The sequence below is a fragment of the Colias eurytheme genome, chromosome 6 (assembly GCF_061535395.1).
Source record: "Colias eurytheme isolate Ceu_HAF_F1 chromosome 6, ilColEury1 Martin Lab GWU primary, whole genome shotgun sequence".
NCBI classification, from domain to species: Eukaryota; Metazoa; Arthropoda; class Insecta; order Lepidoptera; family Pieridae; genus Colias; species Colias eurytheme.
The window spans coordinates 119,687-145,001 of NC_142985.1; the positions used below are offsets into that span (position 1 = coordinate 119,687).

The following is a 25,315-nucleotide window of genomic DNA, read 5'->3' on the forward strand; positions in this document are numbered from 1 at the left end:
ATTTCGAAAAAGCAGACAGTAGAAATCTACCTAAAGTGGACGCTATAATTAGGAAATAATATTGTAATACTGTGCTATAATGGTTGGCATGTTCTTTAAAAACAACCAAGATTTTTATGCTCCTCAATTGAGAAATGTGAAAACAGCTACGTAAGTTAATATTTCAATCGTCATTCATTACCTTTTTAGTTAATTGTACCTACAAACATGAATCACAATAGCACAATAATTATGAAGTATACATTTTTTAGATTAAGTCCTTTATTTTTCATTTCAGCCATCCAGTTTATAGGATTGACGTGTTTGTATTGATTATTTTCAATATCAATACAATACGTCATCATCAATTTATATATATCATTATCTTACCTCAAGCAGGTAAGTAATGAGACGATTTATACTATGTATTGCAAATAAAATAAACTGTCTACTAGGTATTCAACACCATACTTACATCGAAGTGGTCTTCACAAAAAAATATAACTGTTTTAATTGATATATCTAATATCACTTGGATTTCTGCGAGCTAACTGCAACCACTTTCTACGCATTTTTATATCTTTTGGAGCAAGTTTGGAGCACATGTAAATAGTTTGTCAGGGGTTTTAATAGTTGTATTTCTGCATCCAGGAACTACACACCACCTATAAGAACTCATTTTCTGGTTTTTAAACAGATTAACTTAATTATACTATAATTAAAACAAAAACGAACAATAAGTACTAGGAGCAAGTTGATGTTTACGCCGCTGTGACGTCACCATGGTCGCGAGACGCCATATTCTTCAAAATTGTGTTTTGGCGGCGTATTTGAATATCATGTTTTTATTTTCCATTTTCTCAATGAATAACTACAAAAAATTAAGAAACATGTGTTTTGTGTGCTCTATAAACGTATCTTAATAATTTGAGACAGTTATCAAAACCTTGTCAAATAGCCTATTCACGCGCATTACTTTTTCTAGTGCTCGATTGAGCGAAGCGTTGCTGCTCTAGTGCTGTAATTGGAAAACGGGGAGTTTTTCCCTATGGATATAACAGAAGCCTTTCGCGAGTTTTATAACTCAAGTGGTAGTTTCCACAGTGGTCGGCTCCACACTGAGCCCATGGCTAGCTACGCTCATGGGCGAACCCGCAGACGGAAAGCTAGTACCTAACTTACTACGTCAAGCTAAAGTCAATTTATTGATTTTGATTGTTTTGAATACACTTTAGGAATACACAAAAAACTTATTGTAGAGTACTGGCACAACTGGTACTGAGTATCAAAATACAATAACATGTCAAATTTTCAACGTTCTAGAATCGAATTTTTAAAATTTATTCAAAAAATAGAAATTTATTGATGCTTGTCTCTATAACCCACCATATCTCCGGAAGTACCTACCTTGTTACTAAGCTTAGAAAAAAGAATACTTATAGAATTTGTTTTTCATTGAAATATGGTTGTAGTCTTAGAGTTGTAGTTATGTAGTTTACTAAAAAGGTTATAGATACATTAACAGTTACGGTGCGCATATTAATGTCAGAGCTCGTTGCAAGCAGGATTGTATGTTTTTGTTTTCCCATGAAATAGATAGGCCATAATATAATATAGGTGTAAGGAATAGATAATTGTCCGTAAAACGTCACTAACATAATTCCAGGGTTTATGTTGTGATGTTATTACAAGTGCCGATGCTTGTTTTATAATATGTATAATTCACCGAAGTGAACATATAAACAACATGGACTCGTTTGCATAATTTCGTCGTTGGATCGGCTCCGTCTACACAGGCCGCCTATTAAATTTTCGCCTCGCTTGATGAAATCGCTCGGAAGGTAGTAACAATAACGTCATGCGCTTTATTGTGTTGTTTTGAGTCGACCCTTTGTCTCCCGTCCGCTACAGCCTACACTAGCCCGCCATCACCACTGCTCTGCTCAGTGCTCGGATCGGCGAATGGGGACCAGGACTCCAGCAGTTAGCCCTACCAGAGAGATTGATATGGGTATAACAGAATTATAACATTCATCAAGTTATTTTGTCAGCTACATACGAGGACGTAATTTGCTAATTTGTCGTCCGGTCCTTCATAAATATATTCTTCGTGAAACAATTACATAATCCGATGATTACGTGCCCGAAATTACGAAATAAATATAGTGAACAAACAATAAAGTAAACTAATTACATTAGTACGTGTAAATATTCATAAGGGTCAGCACCTACGAATAGCAATTGGCCGACGCGAGGTTTTCTATGTAAAAACGATCACAAGCGGACCTTCAGTAAGGCACGTGTGCGTGGAGCGGCCTGCGGGACCGGTCTCAGTGATCAGTGATCTAGCGCGAGCCGAACGAGGTGTTCGCACGCAGCCATGTCGCCCAAGCTGTTCACCCGCAAGCAGATAGAGGAGCGAGACCGCAAAGACAACGCGGCCATCATCATAGACAATGTGGTCTACGATGTGACCAATTTCTTGGAAGATCACCCCGGTGGTATCGAAGTTCTGCTCAATAACGCGGGCAAAGACGCTTCGAGGTGCTTCCACGACGTCGGCCATAGCGAGGACGCCAAAGCTTGGAGGGAGCAGTTTAAAATTGGTGAAATTGTCGAGGAAGAAAAGTGGGAGGTCATATCCCAAGACACGAACCTGGTGCAGAGCGCAGACGAGCTGACATGGAGCGGCCTGCTTGACGTGTGGGGCCCGCCCCTCGCGCTCGCCGCCTTCGCCACGATAGCGTACATGTATTTATTCTAATTTACTCTCAAGGAGTAGAATAATTCTAGAATATTTTCTCTCAAAATGCTCAATGAATTAATTATTTATAAGAATGCGATGACGTCAATGCAAATAAATCGGTTATTCGACGAAACTGTAGAAATAAGGAAAAAAGAAGCGGTCGTGTAATAGCCAGTGAACGTGCAATATCAGTAGTCACCTATGTATTTAACTCGACGTGAGTACTGACTGACCATTATTTTTTAGCTAATAGGTATTATGTTTAAATAAGTCTGTGATGGGTGTTCAATACTTTTATAGCCAAAATATAGGTAAATATAATATCAACATGTTATGGTAGGAAGCCGTCCATAAATTCTAAAAAAATTTAATCGTATAATATAGAAGACGTACATAAAACAAGGAAATGAATTACATTTTTTTATCAAAATTCAGTTGTGTACTTCAAAAAAATTGTGGATGGTGGTTTCGAATATTAACTAATTTAATGAAATTGTTTATTTTATATTCTATGAATAAAGGTTTTTTGTACAAAAAAATGTTTTTCCATATCTCATCCCATCTTTAAACTAATTAAAATCTTAAATTTATATAAGGGCTTTTATAGATGTATTCTTATATAAATAAATTGATTCCAATGTTATGCATATTATAATAATTGCTTAGACAATAAGCCAAAAGGATTTTATAATGAAGCTTAAGGTCTCTAAACAAGCCGAGTTGTACATAATAAAAACGAGGTGGTATCAAGGCTACCGAGTTGTGACGTTAGGTCAGTATCCTGCGCTTAAACCGACAAATTCTTAGTGTTTTGATGATTTAGCATATTCTTTTTATTTGCTCACTTTTGTCGAATTCTAATTTTACTACGCCTTATAATTCTGGTTCACCTTTGACGAGGTTAATTTATGAAGCCCAATCGGTATAAGTATGCACTATGCATTATGCATGGGCATACGTATATATTTCGTGTGGGGAAACCGGGAAAAATAGAGAAAAATAAAAAAGAAGTTAGGATCACTTGGCGAAGCACTTGTGGATCCCAGCTAGGGGACATGTGAACTTAAGTTTGCGCTTGCGTTTCGTTACCTACACTCTTGTATGTATTAATAGCAAAAAAATCTCTTATATATTGATAAATAAATAAGAAATAGAAAAGTAGCATCAGAGACGTTAAACGATTTGCATTGCACCTGCGGCTTTGCTGATTGTACGTTATCGCGTAACAGCTGTTTGTGACTAAGATAGCCGGTGTCCTCTCCCATGTTCCTGTGTAGAAATCCTTTCTTGGTTCCTATTCTGAGTCGTGCGATAAAGGAGCTTTAAATGATTAGAGGTTTTAAATACAGTCATTATAATTATAATTTTATCATGATAATGATATTTTTTGCAAATTAATATACCTAAGTATATATAAAAAAAGAAACAGAAAAAAATGAATGAAGACACGACACATCACTTGTTCAAATCATGTTGCTGTTTGTACATTAATTAAATTAAATGGAAATTAAAGTTAACACTTGACATATTAATCCATACTTAATATTATAAATGCGAAAGTAACTCTGTCTGTCTGTCTGTTACTCAATCACGCCTTAACTACTGAACCAATTTGCATGAAATTTGGTATAGAGATATTTTGATACCCGAGAAAGGACATAGGCTTCTTTTTACCCCGAGACATAGGATAGGTTTTATCACGAAAATCCCACGGGAACGGGAACTAGGTATGCGGGTTTTTCTTTGAATGCGCGGGCGAAGCCGCGGGCGGAAAGCTAGTATTTTTATATCGTAATTTTTTCTGACACCTCGGGCGTATTCAGTGTGGTCACATAGTACTAAGACTGGAGAACAAATCATGGATAAAGTAATAGTGAAGTCGTATGTTATAATTATTGTACAGTTTCCATTGATAAGAACGGAAAAGATAACTGGTATCGAAGACGAGTGTGGCGCGGAGGGGCGCGAACGGCGCAGCGCCCGAGCAGTCACCCGCCGCACACGCCGCGACGCGCACACCGACATGAGCGACTCTAAGCAATTCACTCGAAAAGAGATCTCATCTCGAAACTCTAAAAATGACGCGGTTGTCATAATAGACAACCAAGTATACGACCTCACGCCGTTCCTAGACGACCACCCCGGCGGCCACGAGGTTCTGCTAAACGTGGTCGGCAAAGACGCCAGCGAGGACTTCGAAGACGTCGGGCACAGCGTCGACGCCAAGGAGCTCATGAAGAAGTACCTCATCGGCCAGATCGTCGCCCAGGAGAGGATCGAGATTAAGAAGAAGACTTTCACTTGGGACGACAAAAGCAGCCCCTCCACCGACACTGAAAACAGCAGCTTCATCAATACGTGGAAGTTCCCCGTGCTGCTGGGGCTCCTCATGACGCTCCTCTACACCTACCTGTTCGCGTAACGTTGCGTTCGCTCCGGGACTAAAGGACTGATAGAAGATGTTAGCGTCCGAGTGTGCCGTTTACTTGTAAGTGCAGTTTATAGCTGTGAAGTGTTCGAGTGCTGTAATTTTGCGAAGCGCGGTGCTTCTGGAAATTATCTTCGGGTTATGTGCTTTACTGTTATAGGGTTATTTAATTATTTTGAGCTAACTTTAAGAATAGTATGTTTTGTATATTTTGTTAATATTTACCTTTTGTACATTCCTATGATTTTGATACCCTTAAGGAAAAAAAAATGTTTATGACGCATAATTTGTATGTATATCATTCTATATTTGGATCGTTGTTGAAATAAAATTACATAAATTGTAGATTTGTTTCATAATTATGCCTCTTAAATTGCTAAACGACGATGACCGTGACTGGCACAACAGCCAAACAGGCTCGGTCAAACCTTTGACCTTGAAACCAATTGGCGACTGCTACTCAGGCTACTATTAATTATCGTTAAACCTTTGCTCCCAGTGATAAATCATTACAACTGAGTAATAACATTCCTAGTAATATTGTATTTGAACCATTATCTTTATCAGACAAAGTCTAAAGCGTTATATTGATAATTTTATTAACTGAGACGACGGGCGAGTGTCGACGTAACAGTTTCAACGAGAACTCCCCGTGTAAGTAGTTGACGTAGTAATATCACGTACTCTGTGGCCCTGACCCAATGATATTATATATAGAAACTGACCTATTAGATTGCGTTCAAGTGATCCTGTTGTATATGAAAACACTTTTTACAATAATAGCGCAAGGGTTTCCTTTGTTAGTGTTAGGACAATGATGATAATTCCGCATCTATCTAGTATCTCTGTATCACCTTGAAGTCAGTGCGATGACGAATATTAATCACTACGATAATAATATAGTAGGTTGTGTAATATCAATAATGTATGAACGTTGAACATACCTACTATTTACACAAGTGATCTACCCTTTTAATTAAGTGTTGTCAGATTGAATAGATATTTTTTGTATTGAGAGCATTCTAAAATAGACACAGAACCCTAATCTGCACTTAAAAAAGAACAGAAAGATTTCTCTAGGCATTCTCTAGGCACTCAAGTGCAATTACTCGGCACTCATAATATAGTTAGTTCTCAACAGTAGTAAATGTGGGTATTAGCCAGGTTTTGTTGATCGCGGATGTTGAACTAGTGTCAATCAATAAACAGTCAATAAAGTCAATAGTGCTTCTACTACGCAAAACTTTATTCTTAAAAATTTCATTAGGCATGCAAGTCAGGCATACATTTAGGTATAATTTGTTACTAATAATAATAATATGTTCGGAGGCCCACTGGGTCAACAAAACACGTACCTAGGTGGCCATCGAGATAATATACATAATATCGTAAATCAAAGTCATCGTGAATCAGCAGGTATTTCGATTATTCTAGAACTAAAATATACAGTCGTAGATTTTTTGTTTACGTTACTCATTTGCTATTCTAATCATGCTATCTAAACTGTACCTATTTCTCTCTTGTTTTGTTTTTCTTCCGATCTTATCTAAATAATTTGTCGTATACCTAATCTTAGACAATGTTAAATTTATAGACTAGAGTAGATAATTTTGGAAACAAAAAAAAATCGCAGTCGGATGAAACCCATTAGAAAAGGAGGGGAATATGATAAAAATGTAAGGAAAAATAAATTACGGTCAATCCGAGTTCGGGAAGTGGGAGGGGGGAGCTTTTAAGAGAAAAAAATGGTCTCTCTCGATTTCCGACAAAACTACAAGTCCTACGGAAAAAAGTTTAATGGCAAAGTTGTAGGTAATAAAAGGATCTACAACTTTTGTATTCACAATTTTTTCACATAACCTCAAAATTTAGGTGAAAAATTCAAAAAACCAAGTTTTTGGTTTTTTATTTTTATCTACTTCAAAATTTATTGTTTTTCTACGAAATTTGGTGAAAACTTACTTTATTATGTCCCAAATACACTGTAATTTATTTGATTGAAAATATTTATTTTTTCGCCTTATTTTGAATTAATACCAAAAAAACAACCTAATTTTCAATCGAAAAGTCACCCGTCAAAATATCAGTTTTTTTCATAAATTGGGGTGCCTTTTATTCATTGAAATCTCTACTTTTATATGGTGTAAAAAAAATAAACACCACCATAGTAAATGTTCTCAGGAAATGCATACAAACAGTGTGAAAATTAGCTTTTACTAAATCAGGCACACTTCTCGAACTACCTGAAATGTTTATATCGACAGCATTTTGCTTTTGAATATGCTGTAAAATATTAAACTTAGAATAGATAATTATTTTTCTTTTGAAATATTACCGAAAAGCAGATACAAGAGAAGATATAGCGTTCGAGAAGTGTGCCTGATTTAGTAAAAGCTCATTATCACACTGTTTGCATGCATTTCCTGAGAACATTTACTATGGTGGTGTTTATTTTTTTTTACACCATATGAAAGAAGAGATTTCAATGAATAAAAGGCACCCCAAGTTTTTGAAAAAAGCTGATATTTTGACGGGTGACTTTTCGATTGAAAATTAGGTTGTTTTTTTGGTATTAATTCAAAATAAGGCGAAAAAATAAATATTTTCAATCAAATAAATTACAGTGTATTTGGGACATAATAAAGTAATTTTTCACCAAATTTCGTAGAAAAACAATAAATTTTGAAGTAGATAAAAATAAAAAACCAAAAACTTGGTTTTTTGAATTTTTCACCTAAATTTTGAGGTTATGTGAAAAAATTGTGAATACAAAAGTTGTAGATCCTTTTATTACCTACAACTTTGCCATTGAACTTTTTTCCGTAGGACTTGTAGTTTTGTCGGAAATCGAGAGAGACCATTTTTTTCTCTTAAAAGCTCCCCCCTCCCACTTCCCGAACTCGGATTGACCGTAATTTATTTTGCCTTACATTTTTATCATATTCCCCTCCTTTTCTAATGGGTTTCATCCGACTGCGATTTTTTTTATCTTTTCATTATTTTTAAAGGCTTCTACCCCAGTCTATTAATAATGACTTGGATAATTAAACTAGGTAGGTGCTCTTCTCTTTGTAATATAAAAATAAATAACTTTTTAAATAATATGCAAAAACACCCTGTTTTATCATATACCTACATAATTATATGTAAGCAGCCTTAGAAACCTTTCAAGTTTGAATTAGGTATTATTTTTCCTGAGCAATCGCATATTGTTTATTTACGACTCCTTCATCTAATATACATATTATAATAAATCTGTAGAAGGGTCAATTCTGTACATTGAAAATACTGAAAAATTAAATAGCAGAGGGTGTTACTGGATTGATACCAAACCCAAATACCTATGTGATTAAAACAATTTTTGTCTGTCTGTCTGTATGTGAAGACATCACGTACAGACAGACAGACGAAAACTAACGGTACGATTTCGATGAAACTTGGTATAATTATACCTTATTATCCTGGGCATAAAATAGGATACTTTTTATCCCGGAAAAATACGAAGGAAAAAAAATCTTAATTTTTCCGCGCGGACGGAATCGCGGGCGGAAGCTAGTTAATAATAAATTATAATCTAACGTTATCAAGTCTTGCAAGAGTCTTGCAATGATATCGTTCTGGAATAATTTTTGAAGTGACTTGTAAACTGTTCAAAACACTTGTCGCGTGTTTTTGATAAGGAAAATGCAATCAATTATTAATTATTAATATAAGTAGTAGATATTAAAACTGTTCAAGAATACCATATAATATAAGGAATATAGTCATGAAATGATTTGAAACGTGACGCTGGATGTATACATGATGTTTTTTGAGATGTACCTACCAAAAAACTAATTTTAATTTCAACGTAAGCTATAAAACGAAGGAAACGCTTATCTGACGAAATTAATGGATTACAGACTACTGACCTATCTACTGACTAGCACAAAATATGATAAGAAACAGGAAAATCGTACACACCTACTTGCGGTTAAAATTTTGTAAGCCGAGATGTTAGTGTTTCTAGTTTATGTATTTCATTATTTAAATATAATTGGTGAGGTAAGGTGTAGTGGTTTAAAACTTTGACAATGGCCAAAATTTCATGACCTAAGCTTTATTGTAACTACGTTGTGTTGCCCAGTTTTGTTCTACTCCGATAAACATGCTTCGCAATAATAATTCTTCCTGTTTTCCTAAATTATGTATTAGAAGTTACCTACACAGTAAAAAATATGATTATATAGTATATTGTGCTATTATTATTTTACTAGTGATATAGATTTACTAGGGTAGTGTATGAATAGTCGCGATAAAACAATTGCATTATATTCTAGTTGTTTATTATTCGTTTGGGAATAAGTAATATTAATATGTTAATCGTATATAAATACCTAACAAAAAAATAGAAAGTACAAACGGATTAAGATTTACATCTTTCACAACATAGGAGAGGTGACGAAGAAAAACGTTATTAAAACAAACGTTTAAAAACATTTCCACTAGTGCGTAGAATGAGAGTTCGCAAGAAGGCCAAGCCGAGTGCGTGGTGGAGGAACCAGTTGTTACAGCATATAGACGCAATCGCTCACAACTGGCAAGCGAACACAGCGCTTCCTAGTTCCTACATCGCATCGTATCGTACCACATAGGTACTTGCGTACGCGACCCGCGACATACATTCATAAAAGGTACAAGTATAAGTGTCAATGATTATGTTATTATGTCATATGTAATTATCCGTGCGACATCAGATGTATTCAAAGATTGAAAGAAAATTTGTTTGATGTCTCCTTTTGAAGAATTAGTTATATTTTCATACATAAATATAACTCAAGTCGTGGATAAAAATTGCTGGCGAATATTTACGTACTATTAATACATACGTAAGTATTGGTACGTTCTGCTAAATTTAGTTTCACACGTTACTCAATAGTTTATGGAAATTAATATTTTTGTAATTAAATTTCGTTGTGCTACGAAGGAGAGATTTCAGACGGGGTACACATATTATCATCTCCTCGAGCGATCGTCCGGCATACAGCTTTCCTCATATTGCAGTGTATGTCTACCAACAGGACGCCAGGTGCGACGTGTGCCAACCGTCCACTTCCTAATACTAACACACAGAGTCAAAGTACGTACAATGTTACTTATCACTAATTCATAACTTTAGAAAATTACGGCAACAAACACATTAAATCAGAAAACGGCCTTGTAAAAACTAATACATTAAAGCGGAAAGCGCGCTTTATGTCAGCCATTTATATTTAAACAACTCACGGCAGCGGTTTTACGCTGCTTTTTACTACGACACATTTTTCGAACACAGCGAGAAAACTGAGCAAACTTTTAAATGAAGGGAAATTGGGTTGTGCTTAATTTAAAAGGAAAAGTTGTAAATGAGTCGCACAGTCGAATTACCGTGTGCCGGTGTGTAGTGGGAACTAATAACTTGTATTGGCGTCGGCTCGCGCCTTGTTTCCTGTCATTTTCGCTCCTCGTGCCTGCGCTCAAACCTTTTATTATCTGCCGGAATTTAGGTGCTAAAAGCGAAGTGCACATTGTGTTTGAGCTCTAGATGTTAGAGCCTGCAACGTTTTGAATTACGAGCGACACTACGATCATTTACAAGGTGTGATGTTTAGCCGTGTGTTAATTAAGTGTGCTATGATTTTGCTTATTTATTTTTTCAAGACAAGAATCGTCATGGTTTACGATTATGTTTCTCTTAAGTACAATGATTAAAGACAAACTCGAAATAAATCTTAAGCGAATATAACAAAAACTACATCTTAGTTTTTATAATATTTTTTACGTCATACACATAAAACGAGATCATTAATTTAAAATATCACTCGTGTAGAGCCGGAAAATAGTATCCTAATAAAGTGCTTACAGACAACTGGGGAATACAAAGAGACCGGCCGACTGGAACGTGTAGCATTTGTAGCAATACGGGATTACGTGGCTAAGTGGCTTAGCGGCTGAGCGCCTGAGCGGCTGAGCGGCTGAGCGGCTTGCGGCGGACGCAGCTAGCTGCTAGGCGCGCCGTAAGCAGAACAAGAGCAGACGGCGACGCACTCACCGCTTGTCCTATGATCCAAAGATTTGAAGATATTGAGGACTTTTTCACATTATATATTTAAGTATTTTAGATTATTTAGTAGTGCGGATCGTGAGAAATAAAAATGGGATACTTTCTATTCCTACAATAATTGATGCAGTATAAATAAAAATACTTTCTACAAAATTACCATAATTTCATAATAATTAAGGATATTGATCACTGATATTGATCGTATAACTGGGTAAATGTAAATAAAATGTTTTCTGTAACTTTTTGTTTATTGGTAGATACAATAAAACATAAAATATAATAAATTACAACAGCAATGTATTATAGTACATAGAAATTAAGAGCTCTATGCAATATTTATAGATGCATATAGCGTGCATACAACGTTTATACAGTTACAGCGTAAAACACATGATGATATCAAAATCCAAAATTAGTTGTCTAATTTGTAAACGCCTGCAGAAAACTCCGCTGGGAACAGCGTCCGCGGCGAAACGTTGCCCGCCGCTTTTTAATTGCATTTGACGTAAATTACACGCGTGTGATAAAATGTTGGTAAATAAAGCAGATACAATCAGAGCCCGGGGACGGAGTGTAAACACAGGGTCGGCTCCCGGGGCGCCGGGACGCCCGCGCCCTAGGGTTGTCACTCGGAGAAACAACAATCGAAGGTACGGCAAATATGTGTTAAACAAACCCCTTTTGTCCATTGTAGGTTGTTCCGTGATAACCAGATATTAATTTATTGAAGTAAAACTTCTTTAGGCGCGACTAGGGAGTAACTCAGATTTTTTTTCTGACGGAAGTAACGCTGTGTAGTTTCCGCCATTTAAAAATAATAATTCTGATTGGTTGTAAGTATATGTCATATACTACACGCTTCTTGACTTATACGCCAGCTAGTGGCAAATATCATAATCAATTAGGATTATTTATTTTCAAATTTTCAAACGGATCAATTGTGAATAGCAAAGTGAATGAAAAATTCAACAGTTTTAAAAACATTATTTTAAATTGCAAATTTTTTTGAAAATCTCTAAATATACTTGTTTATTTATTACTTTTAAAATAAGTAAATTAAAAATAAATTTTCTGACAATTGCGACATTTTATAATATTCAATAACAAGGTTATATGTATTGACATGTGCGTTTTACTTCAATCGCGCGTAAAGGTTACACGCACACACTTTTTTATAAAGTACTTACCTAGTTAATTAAAGTAAAATATTTTCATTACGTAGATACCAAGTTGTATGATTTTACAATCAAACCTATAACAGTTTTATGTAATAAAACATTGCGGCGGTTATTAATTACGAAATGTAAAGTTGACCACACTTCGTTCATGTCGTTGAAAATGCTGATATTATCTATGATTATTTTGTAAAGAATTTAAAAAAATAAGGCTAATTCCATTTACTTTCATTGTTTCATTATCATCAGTTTTTTTTCAATATTTTTATATGCCGAATCCATTCTTATTTACTTATTACCTACTTAATAAAGAAACATTTTAATTATCGTTGTTTTTGTATTTCGCTCTTAAGCAAATGCAATTTTAAATATGAACGCATTTATCATATCTACGAACAAATTTTTATAAATTAACCTACTATTCATACTATGTATACACTTGTATGCTGTATATAAAAACGTATATTTCTGATATCATTGCAAAAACAATTAGAAAAGCAATTTGAATCGTTATCAGATAATGTAAATGTTTTCCTTATTATTATGCAAATATTGATTACTTACTTACTTACTAGAGTGGCGCAGGGACCCAAAGTGAGTCTTGGCCTCCGACAATAAGAGCCTCCATTTGACTCTTCAAATGGAGGCAGGATAGAGATCCTGCGCCATCTCTTGCCATTTTTCAATCTGGAGGGTGTGCAGGTCTTGTCAAATATTGATGAGATTTACCATTTCACATAAAGGAAATGTGGTTAACAAGTAAAGTCTGCTATAATCGTGTACTTACAAAATTTAAAGTAAGACTCATAAGTAACTCATATTTTAATAATTTTACCTGTTGTGTTAGGATTTATACATAACAAACTTTTATATGTATTACAATAAATCTTAAAGTATGTACAGTTTTCAGTAGTGACAGCCCTACGCACGGCGATCCCTCACTTAGTTACTAATGTAGCGAAACACCGTTTCATTACGAGCCTTTATTAATCATAACAGCGTGTCGCGAAGGTAACTTCTGTAATAATTAGGGTCTTGTTACCTTCTGATTGAAGATGTATTGCCACTTACACTTACTGTTGCCTAAATGAGGTAGCGTTCGGAATCACAAAGAATATCTGATTGTTCGGTTACGAGCAGAGCTCGAATTTCATCATTAAACCGCATTTTTAGTTTTTGAGAGAAAATTAAAAACAATGATCATCTTATCCTTTTAATTTTTATTAAAAATCTTATATAATAATTATATCATCGGTACTTATATTAAGAATTATGATGGATTTTCTCATTGAGAGATAAATTTTGATATAGAATTAGATAAAACCTTGCAGAGTATTTTCGTTCTGAAAACAGGAAAGGTAGTCCATTGAATAAAAAGTTCTAGAGTGCGTGAGTTAGTAACGTAAGATGTTTCTTCGGAAACATGTCAAGAGTCCCTAGGTAATAAACATACTAAAACCCCGGGCCACTAGGAGGAGCCCCGGAGTGGGGGGAGGGGGGAAATGGGTCCATTTTTTCATTTTTCGCTTAAATCTCAAAAACGGTACATGTTAGAGAAAAACTTTCAAGGAAAAGTTGAAAGGCCATAAAATTATCTACAAGTTGTACCTGAATCATTTTTTCCTATATCCTACCGTTTCTGAGTTATACGCAGTAAAACATGATTTTGGCTCAAACAATTTCCACATCAATCGATCAAAAAATATTTCTTTCTTCCAAAAAACTCAAATGTGCAACTTGTGACCGGTACTGATAGATTGCTCTTAATTAGTTCTATAATTGGTAAAATAAACACATTCCTCCATGGAAGCCTTTAGGAGGAATCGATTGTCAAAATATTATATTAGGGCAGTTTGAGTTACTGAACTTGATCTTTTTATTTTTTTCTTCCAAAAAACTCAAAAGTGCAACTTATGACCGGTACAGATAGATTGCTCATAATTAGGTCTATCATTGCTAAAAATACCAGATTCCACCACGGAGGCGTTTACGGGGAATTGAATTTTATCAGGGTAGTTACGATACATGAACTTTTTATTTTTTTTCTTCCAAAAAGCTCAAAAGTGCAACTTGTGACCGTTACAAGTAGATTGCTCATAATTAGGTCTATCATTGATAAAAATACCAGATTCCACCATGGAGGCGTTTACGGGGAATTGAATTTTATTAGGGTAGTTAGTTAAAAAGTTCATGTATCGTAACTACCCTAATAAAATTCAATACCTCCTAAACGCCTCCATGGTGGAATCTGGTTTTTTTATCAATGATAGACCTAATTATGAGCAATCTATCGGTACCGGTCACAAGTTGCACTTTTGAGTTTTTTTGGAAAAAAAAAATAAAAAGTTCAAGTATCGTATCTACCCTAATAAAATTCAATTCCCCGTAAACGCCTCCGTGGTGGAATCTAGTATTTTTATCAATGACAGACCTTATTATGAGCAATCTATCTGTACCGGTCACAAGTTGCACTTTTGAGTTTTTTGGAAGAAAAAAATAAAAAGATCAAGTTCAGTAACTCAAACTACCCTAATATAATATTTTGACAATCGATTCCTCCTAAGGCTTCCATGAAGGAATGTGTTTATTTTACCAATTATAGACCTAATTAAGAGCAATCTATCTGTACCAGTCACAAGTTGCACTTTTGAGTTTTTTGGAAGAAAAAAATAAAAAGATAAAGTTCAGTAACTCAAACTACCCTAATATAGTATTTTGACAATCGATTCCTCCTAAAGGCTTCCATGGAGGAATGTGTTTATTTTACCAATTATAGACCTAATTAAGAGCAATCTATCAGTATCGGTCATAAGTTGCACTTTTGAGTTTTTTTGGAGAAAAAAAATAAAAAGTTCAAGTATCGTAACTACCCTAATAAAATTCAATTCCCCGTAAACGCCTCCGTGGTGGAATCTGGTATTTTTATCAATGATAGACCCAATTATTATCAATCTATCTGTACTGGTCACAAGTTGCACTTTTGAGTTTTTTGGAAGAAAAAAATAAAAAGATCAAGTTCAGTAACTCAAACACCATAATATAATATTTTGACAATCGATTCCTCCTAAAGGCTTCCATGGAGGAATGTGTTTATTTTACCAATTATAGACCTAATTAAGAGCAATCTATCAGTACCGGTCACAAGTTGCACATTTGAGTTTTTTGGAAGAAAGAAATATTTTTTGATCGATTGATGTGGAAATTGTTTGAGCCAAAGTCATGTTTTACTGCGTATAACTCAGAAACGGTAGGATATAGGAAAAAATGATTCAGGTACAACTTGTAGATAATTTTATGGCCTTTCAACTTTTCCTTGAAAGTTTTTCTCTAACATGTACCGTTTTTGAGATTTAAGCGAAAAATGAAAAAATGGACCCATTTCCCCCCTCCCCCCACTCCGGGGCTCCTCCTAGTGGCCCGGGGTTTTAGTATGTTTATTACCTAGGGACTCTTGACATGTTTCCGAAGAAACATCTTACGTTACTAACTCACGCACTCTAGACCCCCATGGAGGGACTCATTCAATGGACTAAGGAGGTAAATAGTAGCTGGAAATTTATACGTGAAGCATCCGCCACACGATAACGCGGGGTGTACGAGAGAAACAACTTGTGGAAGCTAGTGATAATAATATAAACTTTATCTTAATTATATCTTATCAATTTTATCTAAATGAATCCATAGCCACTGAGCAGAGTATCACATAGAGCGCATAACCTATAATAATTAATTATCTAGTCTCTTCTATGTGTGTTTGTATTATTGTTTGATATTCTAGATTTATCTGCTATTAATTAATAATATCTAAACTGTGCTTCCGGGGTCCCTGTGCCCCCCGGGTGTAGTAAGGTTTTTCATCCTATAAATACGTTTAACAGCTGCATGACGAATAAAGGAAACTGGCAGCAGTTAATATAAACTGTATAAAATGAGGAGGTGTCGGTGAGCGGTGAGCTAGGTCCCGGGTAATGTGGGAAGTGATGCGTGGTGCGACACGACAAGCCACTCGCCACTCCGGCTTTGTGCGCCGCGTGACGCCCCGTGACGCCAAGCGTCCTACATTGTTACCAGTGTTTTGCACTCAGCCACTCTATTGTAACAATTACGTGCTATCGTCAAATACTAAAGTAAATTACACTGTAAATAAGGTAATAATTGAAAATGCAAAGTTATATCTGAGAGACGCTAAAATTAAATTGCAAATAATTATGTCTAGGTTGCAAGTCGTTAAAGACTCTGTCATTACTCATTGCTTGTTTATATATAGGCATATTTGTTTATAAAAAAATTTAATAAAAAATACGTCTCATCTGGTTATCAGATCGGTGAAGGACGATCTCCCACGGTCTCTTAGACCTTTACGTGCATTAAGTGCGCATAGATGTTTTTAAACAAACAATATGTGGGGATTAGACTCGTCAATGAGATAATATGTCGTAATATTCTTCCAATCCTGACTCACGGGCTCACAAGCATACTGCCTGACTTTATAAAGCTATAGATATATCGTTCAAACCAGAGATAACGCACTCACCATATTTGGGGAAAATCATATTTTCCTGAACAATAAATCAGTGCTATCGAAGAATGGGCGTTGCTTCTACCGCGTACGGGCAAGTCTACATTATGATATGCTTCAAGGAGATTTGAGATTTAAGGGCTGTTACTTACAATTTTTGAAGTGATAACTTTTTTGGGCACTATAAGCCATTTTTGCAAAATGTAAAACGGTAAGCGATGGTGGTATGCAGATTGTAGATTTTATGTTGTAATTTATGGTTAATAGGCAATAATTATTTTAAAAAGTTGAATGGAATGCATTCCTGTGTTTGTAGTTTTCTTTTAATAAACGCGTAACTTATCTGCATTAAGTAATCTGACGACGTGTTCTAACGGGCGTTAACAATATTCAAATAATTTACAATCGACCCATTTCCGCGGATGACGCACGCAGTGTTCCCTATCGCAGCCTCCTTATCTCGATCGACCGATATAAAGATAAGCTATAACCTCATATTTAAATATAATTAATATTTTTTGTTAACAGAAAATACTTACCTAGTCATTGGAACAAGATGTGGGGTATAAACCGACTTACATGCACTTTTAACTTTTAAAACAATAAGATTATTGAAACTTGTTACAAAATTCGCTCCATGTGTACTAGCAATAATTATATTTAGTAATATTTTTAGTTCACTGTTCATCGAAAGAATTATCTCATATTAGAAATCTCTATATTATGAATAGAGGACATTAGTGTACCTTGAGTGTACCATCCTAATGCAAGTAGCTAGGTATATCAATACAAAGTCAATACATATTAGCGTATTGTCTGTCTCAGTTCAGAATAGCACAGTTAGATAAATCTCCATTTGTCACATAAAGCAGGACAGTACTTAACTATAATGCCTGATATCACAGTCGCATTGAAATGGCATGAATGAACCAAACTATTGCGTGATCCTCGTTTCATTCGAGAGCCTAATTAATTGTGGGTATTTCCCAATGACCTCTGTCTGAGCGAAGAATTAACTCTATATCACCACATTTCGAGCATAACCACTGCGATCTATTTAAAATGATACAATAGCCCGATATAACTCGAGCTGAATTCATTTACAGTTTCATTAATATTAAACGTGTGAAAGTGTGGGTGTTTGTTCGTTCAAACTTACAAACATCAATACATCATTATGTAAAACTGGTTCCCTCTGATAGAATTGATAGAGTCGAGCATCAGCTAGTCCCAAATGAAGTATGGATTTAACCGACTGTTTAAGGGAGGATTGAACAGTAATCGAGATTAATCCTGTAAATAGCAGATGAGCTTGGTTACAGGCTACAGTTAATGACGTGTAAACGGCCCCCAATAAGCGTGACGTTTGATAAGCGAATATTAGCTGCACGCTGGGGATTCGCTCACATTAGCAGATTAAAATGTAGTTCAAAGTATTGTGTTTTGTGTTTTAAAGAAAAATTATAATTTGTATATTTTCCGATTGGAAAAATTATTTCGGTGTTAGATAGCCCATTTATCTAGAAAGGCTTATAGGCTTCATATCATCACGCGAAGACCAACAGGAGCGGAGCAATGCGGGTGAAACCGCGGAGCACTGCTAGTAACTTATCATCATCATCACTATCACTACATAGTATAAAACAAAGTCGCTTTCCCTGTCCCTATGTCCCTATGTCCCTTTGTACGCTTAAATCTTTGAAACTACGCAACGGATTTCGATGCGGTTTTTTTTAATAGATAGAGTGATTCAAGAGGAAGGTTTATATGTATAATAACATCCATTAAATAGTGGAGAAGTACTGTTATTTTTGAGGTTTCTAATGTGATGTCGTAAAAAATTACATTTTTTCCGCTTACATTGCAAACGCAGGCTGAACCCTACGAGTTTTATCAAAATAATGTACTACTTAGGTATTATACACATTGAAAAGGTCTACAGAAAAGTCCGCGATGGTATATGTCTATCTCTTATGGATAACCCACAATAACTTTTTTTGTCATTTACTTTTTACGAAAAATAATGGCTAATTTTCGATGCGATTTTAACCAATTCAGCATTAATCCTTAACCAATTAAATACCTTGAATACATTGTTCATTTAATATAGATCTATATGGCCCTTTACACCGTATGATTTAAGTGAATATTTTCGAAGATATTACAGATTATAAATTGCGGGACGTAGCGTACCGGTACCGGCCGCCCGGCTATCTATTTTAATTTTATACCCGTGCGAAGCCGGAGCGGGCCGGTATGTTTTTATCACAGACTAATAATAATATACTACGTATGTTTTTATATACAACGTTCACAGTTTTTCTGTAGTGTATTTAGTATCAGCATTGCACCCGTGCGAAGCCGGGGCGGGTCGCTAGTAAGATATATATGTATATAAAATGTGATAGAAGTTTTGGTCTCGCAGTTCTGTTATATGTTATACTAGCGACCCGCCCCGGCTTCGCACGGGTGCAATGCTGATACTAAATACACTACAGAAAAATTGTGAACGTTGTATAGGTATAAAAATATAGCGGCCCGCTCCGGCCTCCGGCATCGCACGGGTATAAAATACATAGCCGGGCGGCCGCAAACGCTACGTCCTGCAATTTTTAAATCTGTAATATCTTCGAAAATATTCACTTAAATCATACGGTGTAAAGGGCCATATAGATCTATATTAAATGAACAATGTATCCATGGTATTTAATTGGTTAAGGATTAATGCTGTATTGGTTAAAATCGCTTCGAAAATTAGCCATTATTTGTCGTAAAAAGTAAATGACAAAAAAAAGTTATTGTGGGTTATCCATAAGAGATAGACATATACCATCGCGGACTTTTCTGTAGACCTTTTCAATGTGTATAATACTTAGTACATTATTTTGATAAAACTCGTAGGGTTCAGCCTGCGTTTGCAATGTAAGCGGAATAAATGTAATTTTTTACGACATCACATTAGAAACCTCAAAAATAACAGTACTTCTCTACTACTTAATGGATCTTATTATACATATAAACCTTCCTCTTGAATCACTCTATCTATTAAAAATAAACGCATCAAAATCCGTTGCGTAGTTTCAAAGATTTAAGCGTACAAAGGGACATAGGGACATAGGGACAGGGAAAGCGACTTTGTTTTATACTATGTAGTGATTACACAAATATTATTCTCGATTGATTTTTAAACAGTGGTCGATAACAAAAAGATAACAGTTTTCTATGATGATTATGTTAGGGTAGAAAACAAAAATAAAATTTGGTGATTTGTTTAATTATTTTGTGAGTGTGAAGTATCTAGATATTTTATATTTTATTAGCAACAGGTAGGTAAGGGTTACACATGACCTGATTATCGTTGTGTGTCACAACCAGTCTATTGAACCAGACTGTTCCCTCACAGTCTATGTAATACTGCAGTATTCATTATGTTTTTTTCCTATATCCTGTTATTATCCTGTTATTACCATGTGACTTAAACTTAATATGACCAATGACCCTAATCTGTCCATTTATTACTAGGAAAGTATTAATAGAATGCAATGCATTGAATTTCAAGACTTTTGTGAGCAATTTTAATGTAGATAATGTATTTAAAACACACATTATTTTTAATATATATGTATATATTATGACGTGTATATTGTATGTTTACTTTGTCCAGCTTACTTTCAAAGGTTGAAATAACGGCCATGACCTCACAATATGTTGTAAACACTTTGGTATTATTATACGAAAATAGATATATAAAAGGATGAAAGAAAACCATCGAGTAAATATTAAATATTTTATTTGAAAACAAACTTATACGATTTATGTATACATATAGTTTTGTTTACATAGTCTTCTTATCGTACATCTGAAAGTGTCTCTACTTAAATCGATTTTATTGTAAAATTTTACCTATCATAGTTATATTTACATGGTTATTCTATGCAAAGATGTTAATTCGCTTTAACATTTACAATATAGCCGATTTACTTACAAAGTTACGCAGAACGCACACGGCACGACCGCGACCGGCAGACGTACATCGTGCGGTAAGTATCTAATCATCGATTAAACTGTTGTTAAAACACTTAGTTAACGTTATTTACCAATACTAATAAATGTTTAACTGATTTAACCCATTGACCACCGTAAGGCCCGATCGGGGCGCGACACAATAGATTTTCTATTGTGTCTGTGATTCCGAGGACTGATGGATTAATTATCAAGATAATGTAAATAAAGTTTATTACCAAATAGCTAGAAGAAAAAATGCATTCATTCCTGAATTAAAAATGGCTGAGAGAAGTTATCGGAGCGTTTTAACAACAGTTAATGTATTTAACAATAGAAATATAAAATCAATTCTCTAAATTACTCTTAAATAGGTTCATAATTATTTCTTATCTTCGTGTTTAAGTCGTTTATATTGCGATGTTGTTCATTACAAAAGGTGTGCGCAGTGTAAACATTTTACACTGTATACATGTGTGTGTATTAAGATGAGTTTACACAATTACATAATAACATATTGTATATACTTAGGCTTATTTGTGATCTTACATCCCACTCAGCAATTACAATTTAAACGAGTATCGTCTTCGCAACAATATGTTTTTAATAGCAGTAAACTTTAGTACAGACACTGTTTATTGATGATTTATATAGCCTCTTTTAAGGACGCGTTTACGAATCTGACAAAAATACGCAGTTTTTCAGTGCATTTTGCGGCGAAATAGTACAAAACCAAGTTTAACTAATAATTACCATAAATAGATTACTCCTTAATCTTTAAAAGGTACTATATTTTAAGTCGAAAATTTTGGTTTATAATATTGAAAAAAATAATTTCCGTTGCCTCTTCACCCAAAATTGACAATATCGTGCTGAATAAACGAACATTTTTCTTGTATTTAATAAAACAAATTGATTTATTTAAAAATATTTTAAGTAAGTAGACATGTCTAACTCAAAAAGGTACTAGATAAAACTATCAAAATGTTACAAATAGGCTGAGAAAAAAATTAAAATCAAATCTTATTTTTTCACATATTTAGCTGTAACGCGTGATACTTATTGCATTGAAATAAGGGTTATTTTATTTGTCACTACCTTGAATTATTGCAACACAATTTGTAATGAAATATTTTAGTAATTTAGGGCGCTTGTGCACTACAAGGAAATTTACCGTCCGGCATTCCGATTTTTTACGGTCCGGTGTGGCATGAAAAAACCGATGAAATGCTTGTGCACCTGTCCGTCTTTACTCGGATCAGTGCGGTACAGTTCAAGGAAGTTTGGCGGTATAATACTATCATAAATGATTGTTTTTGCATTTTACAAGAAACGATTAAAAATATAGAAGGTGAAATATTATATTACTTCGTTATAATAAAAAGTAAAGTTCCGTAAGAGATTTAAAATGCGTGTTTCACTTATTTATTTTAATCAGTGACGAGGAGCTAAAGCTATTCCCACTTGAACTTTAACTTACCAACACTTACTTAGATAATAATTATAGGTCAATGCTTGGTCAATGTATATAAAATAACAATACCGACTTCTCAAATCTCATTGCCAACTAAAAGAAAGTAAAACAAGAGCTTGCTTTCAATTGGCATATGCAGTAAAAACAGTAAAATCAAAGCAAGTGGGCATTCGAAAACAATTATACCTACAGCGACTCGTAGACACAAAAAACCATCCGGAATAGGGAAAAGTAAAATGTCGGACAGTAAAATTACGTATAGTGCACAAGGTAGTATATAGTATGTAGTATATTAATGGCGTGCCATACCGGACCGTAAAAAATCGGAATGCCGGACCGTAAAATTCCTTGTAGTGGACAAACGCCCTTAGTCTGCGCTCAGCCGCCGTTGTGAGTAGACACTGTGACGCTTGTAAGCAGCTCCTCGTTTACGAAAAGATCACTGTACGAATACAAAATATTTCACCTAATAAACTTGATCCTTCACGCATTTATTTTATTTATAGATTTTATACTTATGGGATTATAAATTTCATATTTAGTTTCTGACTTGATGGAGTGACCTGAACGTGTACTTCGAAGACTGCTACTGGAACTAATAAACGATTAGAGCTAGGTATGCCGAGTTTGGGCTCGTTTTGTTAGTTATGTTGAGAGTTGAGACCTTACCTCCGGACTTGATGGAGTGACCTGAAGGTGTACTTCGAAGACGGCTACTGGAACTAATAGACGAGTAGAGCTAGGTATGCCGAGTTTGGGCTCGTTTTGTTAGTTATGTTGAGACCTTACCTCCGGACTTGATGGAGTGACCTGAAGGTGTACTTCGAAGACGGCTACTGGAACTAATAGATGAGTAGAGCTAGGTATGCCGAGTTTGGGCTCGTTTTGTTAGTTATGTTGAGACCTTACCTCCGGACTTGATGGAGTGACCTGAAGGTGTACTTCGAAGACGGCTACTGGAACTAATAAACGATTAGAGCTAGGTATGCCGAGTTTGGGCTCGTTTTGTTAGTTATGTTGAGACCTTACCTCCGGACTTGATGGAGTGACCTGAAGGTGTACTTCGAAGACGGCTACTGGAACTAATAGACGAGTAGAGCTAGGTATGCCGAGTTTGGGCTCGTTTTGTTAGTTATGTTGAGACCTTACCTCCGGACTTGATGGAGTGACCTGAAGGTGTACTTCGAAGACGGCTACTGGAACTAATAGACGAGTAGAGCTAGGTATGCCGAGTTTGGGCTCGTTTTGTTAGTTACGTTGAGACCTTACCTCCGGACTTGATGGAGTGACCTGAAGGTGTACTTCGAAGACGGCTACTGGAACTAATAGACGAGTACAGCTAAGTATGCCGAGTTTGGGCTCGTTTTGTTAGTTACGTTGAGACCTTACCTCCGGACTTGATGGAGTGACCTGAAGGTGTACTTCGAAGATGGCTACTGGAACTAATAGACGAGTAGAGCTAGGTATGCCGAGTTTGGGCTCGTTTTGTTAGTTATGTTGAGACCTTACCTCCGGACTTGATGGAGTGACCTGAAGGTGTACTTCGAAGACGGCTACTGGAACTAATAGACGAGTAGAGCTAGGTATGCCGAGTTTGGGCTCGTTTTGTTAGTTACGTTGAGACCTTACCTCCGGACTTGATGGAGTGACCTGAAGGTGTACTTCGAAGACGGCTACTGGAACTAATAGACGAGTAGAGCTAGGTATGCCGAGTTTGGGCTCGTTTTGTTAGTTACGTTGAGACCTTACCTCCGGACTTGATGGAGTGACCTGAAGGTGTACTTCGAAGACGGCTACTGAAACTAATAGACGAGTAGAGCTAGGTATGCCGAGTTTAGGCTCATTTTGTTAGTTATGTTGAGACCTTACCTCCAGACTTGATGGAGTGACCTGCAGGTGTACTTCGAAGACGGCTACTGGAACTAATAGACGAGTAGAGCTAGGTATGCCGAGTTTGGGCTCGTTTTGTTAGTTACGTTGAGACCTTACCTCCGGACTTGATGGAGTGACCTGAAGGTGTACTTCGAAGACGGCTACTGGGACTAATAGACGAGTAGAGCTAGGTATGCCGAGTTTGGGCTCGTTTTGTTAGTTACGTTGAGACTTGAGACCTTACCTCCGGACTTGATGGAGTGACCTGAAGGTGTACTTCGAAGACGGCTACTGGGACTAATAGACGATTAGAGCTACGTGAAGGTAGTCGTGATGATACACCCGAAGGGCAACCGGAAAGATATGACGATCAATTTTTGAAGGAGAACATGAAGACACATTTAATTCGATTTTATAAGAACAGCCTCCTTCCAGAATTGACCGATCCAAGATTCAAAAGAAATATGGAACTACAGGAACATTCATCAAATTGCCATAGTAATATAATGAAAACTAATTAAAAAGAATTGTTTTTCTTGAGTTTTATCCATTTTTTTATCTTTTACCCTACATAACCCTACCCTATCTATCCTACCCTACACTACTCTACTCTACACTACTTTATCCTATTCTACCATACTATACACTACTCTACCTTACCAAACTTCACATAAACCATGTACTTAATAGTCTTAAAAAAGCCTAAACATTTTATTTGGATAGGTGAGCCTGTTCTTGAGTTATAAAATTACAACGCAAAGTGGCATCACTACATAGTATAAAACAAAGTCGCTTTCCCTGTCCCTATGTCCCTATGTCCCTATGTCCCTTTGTACGCTTAAATCTTTGAAACTACGCAACGGATTTTGATGCGGTTTTTTTAATAGATAGAGTGATTCAAGAGGAAGCTTTATATGTATAATAATATCCATTAAGTAGTGGAGAAGTACTGTTATTTTTGAGGTTTCTAATGTGATGTCGTAAAAAATTACATTTATTCCGCTTACATTGCAAACGCAGGCTGAACCCTACGAGTTT

General features: G+C 35.6%; 2 pseudogenes; both read left to right on the forward strand.

The window, feature by feature from the left end:
• Positions 1 to 1,869: 1,869 nt before the first annotated feature.
• Positions 1,870 to 3,258, forward strand: LOC149907364 (cytochrome b5 pseudogene; annotated as a pseudogene).
• A 1,431-nt stretch (positions 3,259 to 4,689) lies between these two features.
• On the forward strand, positions 4,690 to 5,498 carry LOC149907365 (cytochrome b5 pseudogene; annotated as a pseudogene).
• The last annotated feature ends 19,817 nt before the right edge of the window (positions 5,499 to 25,315 follow it).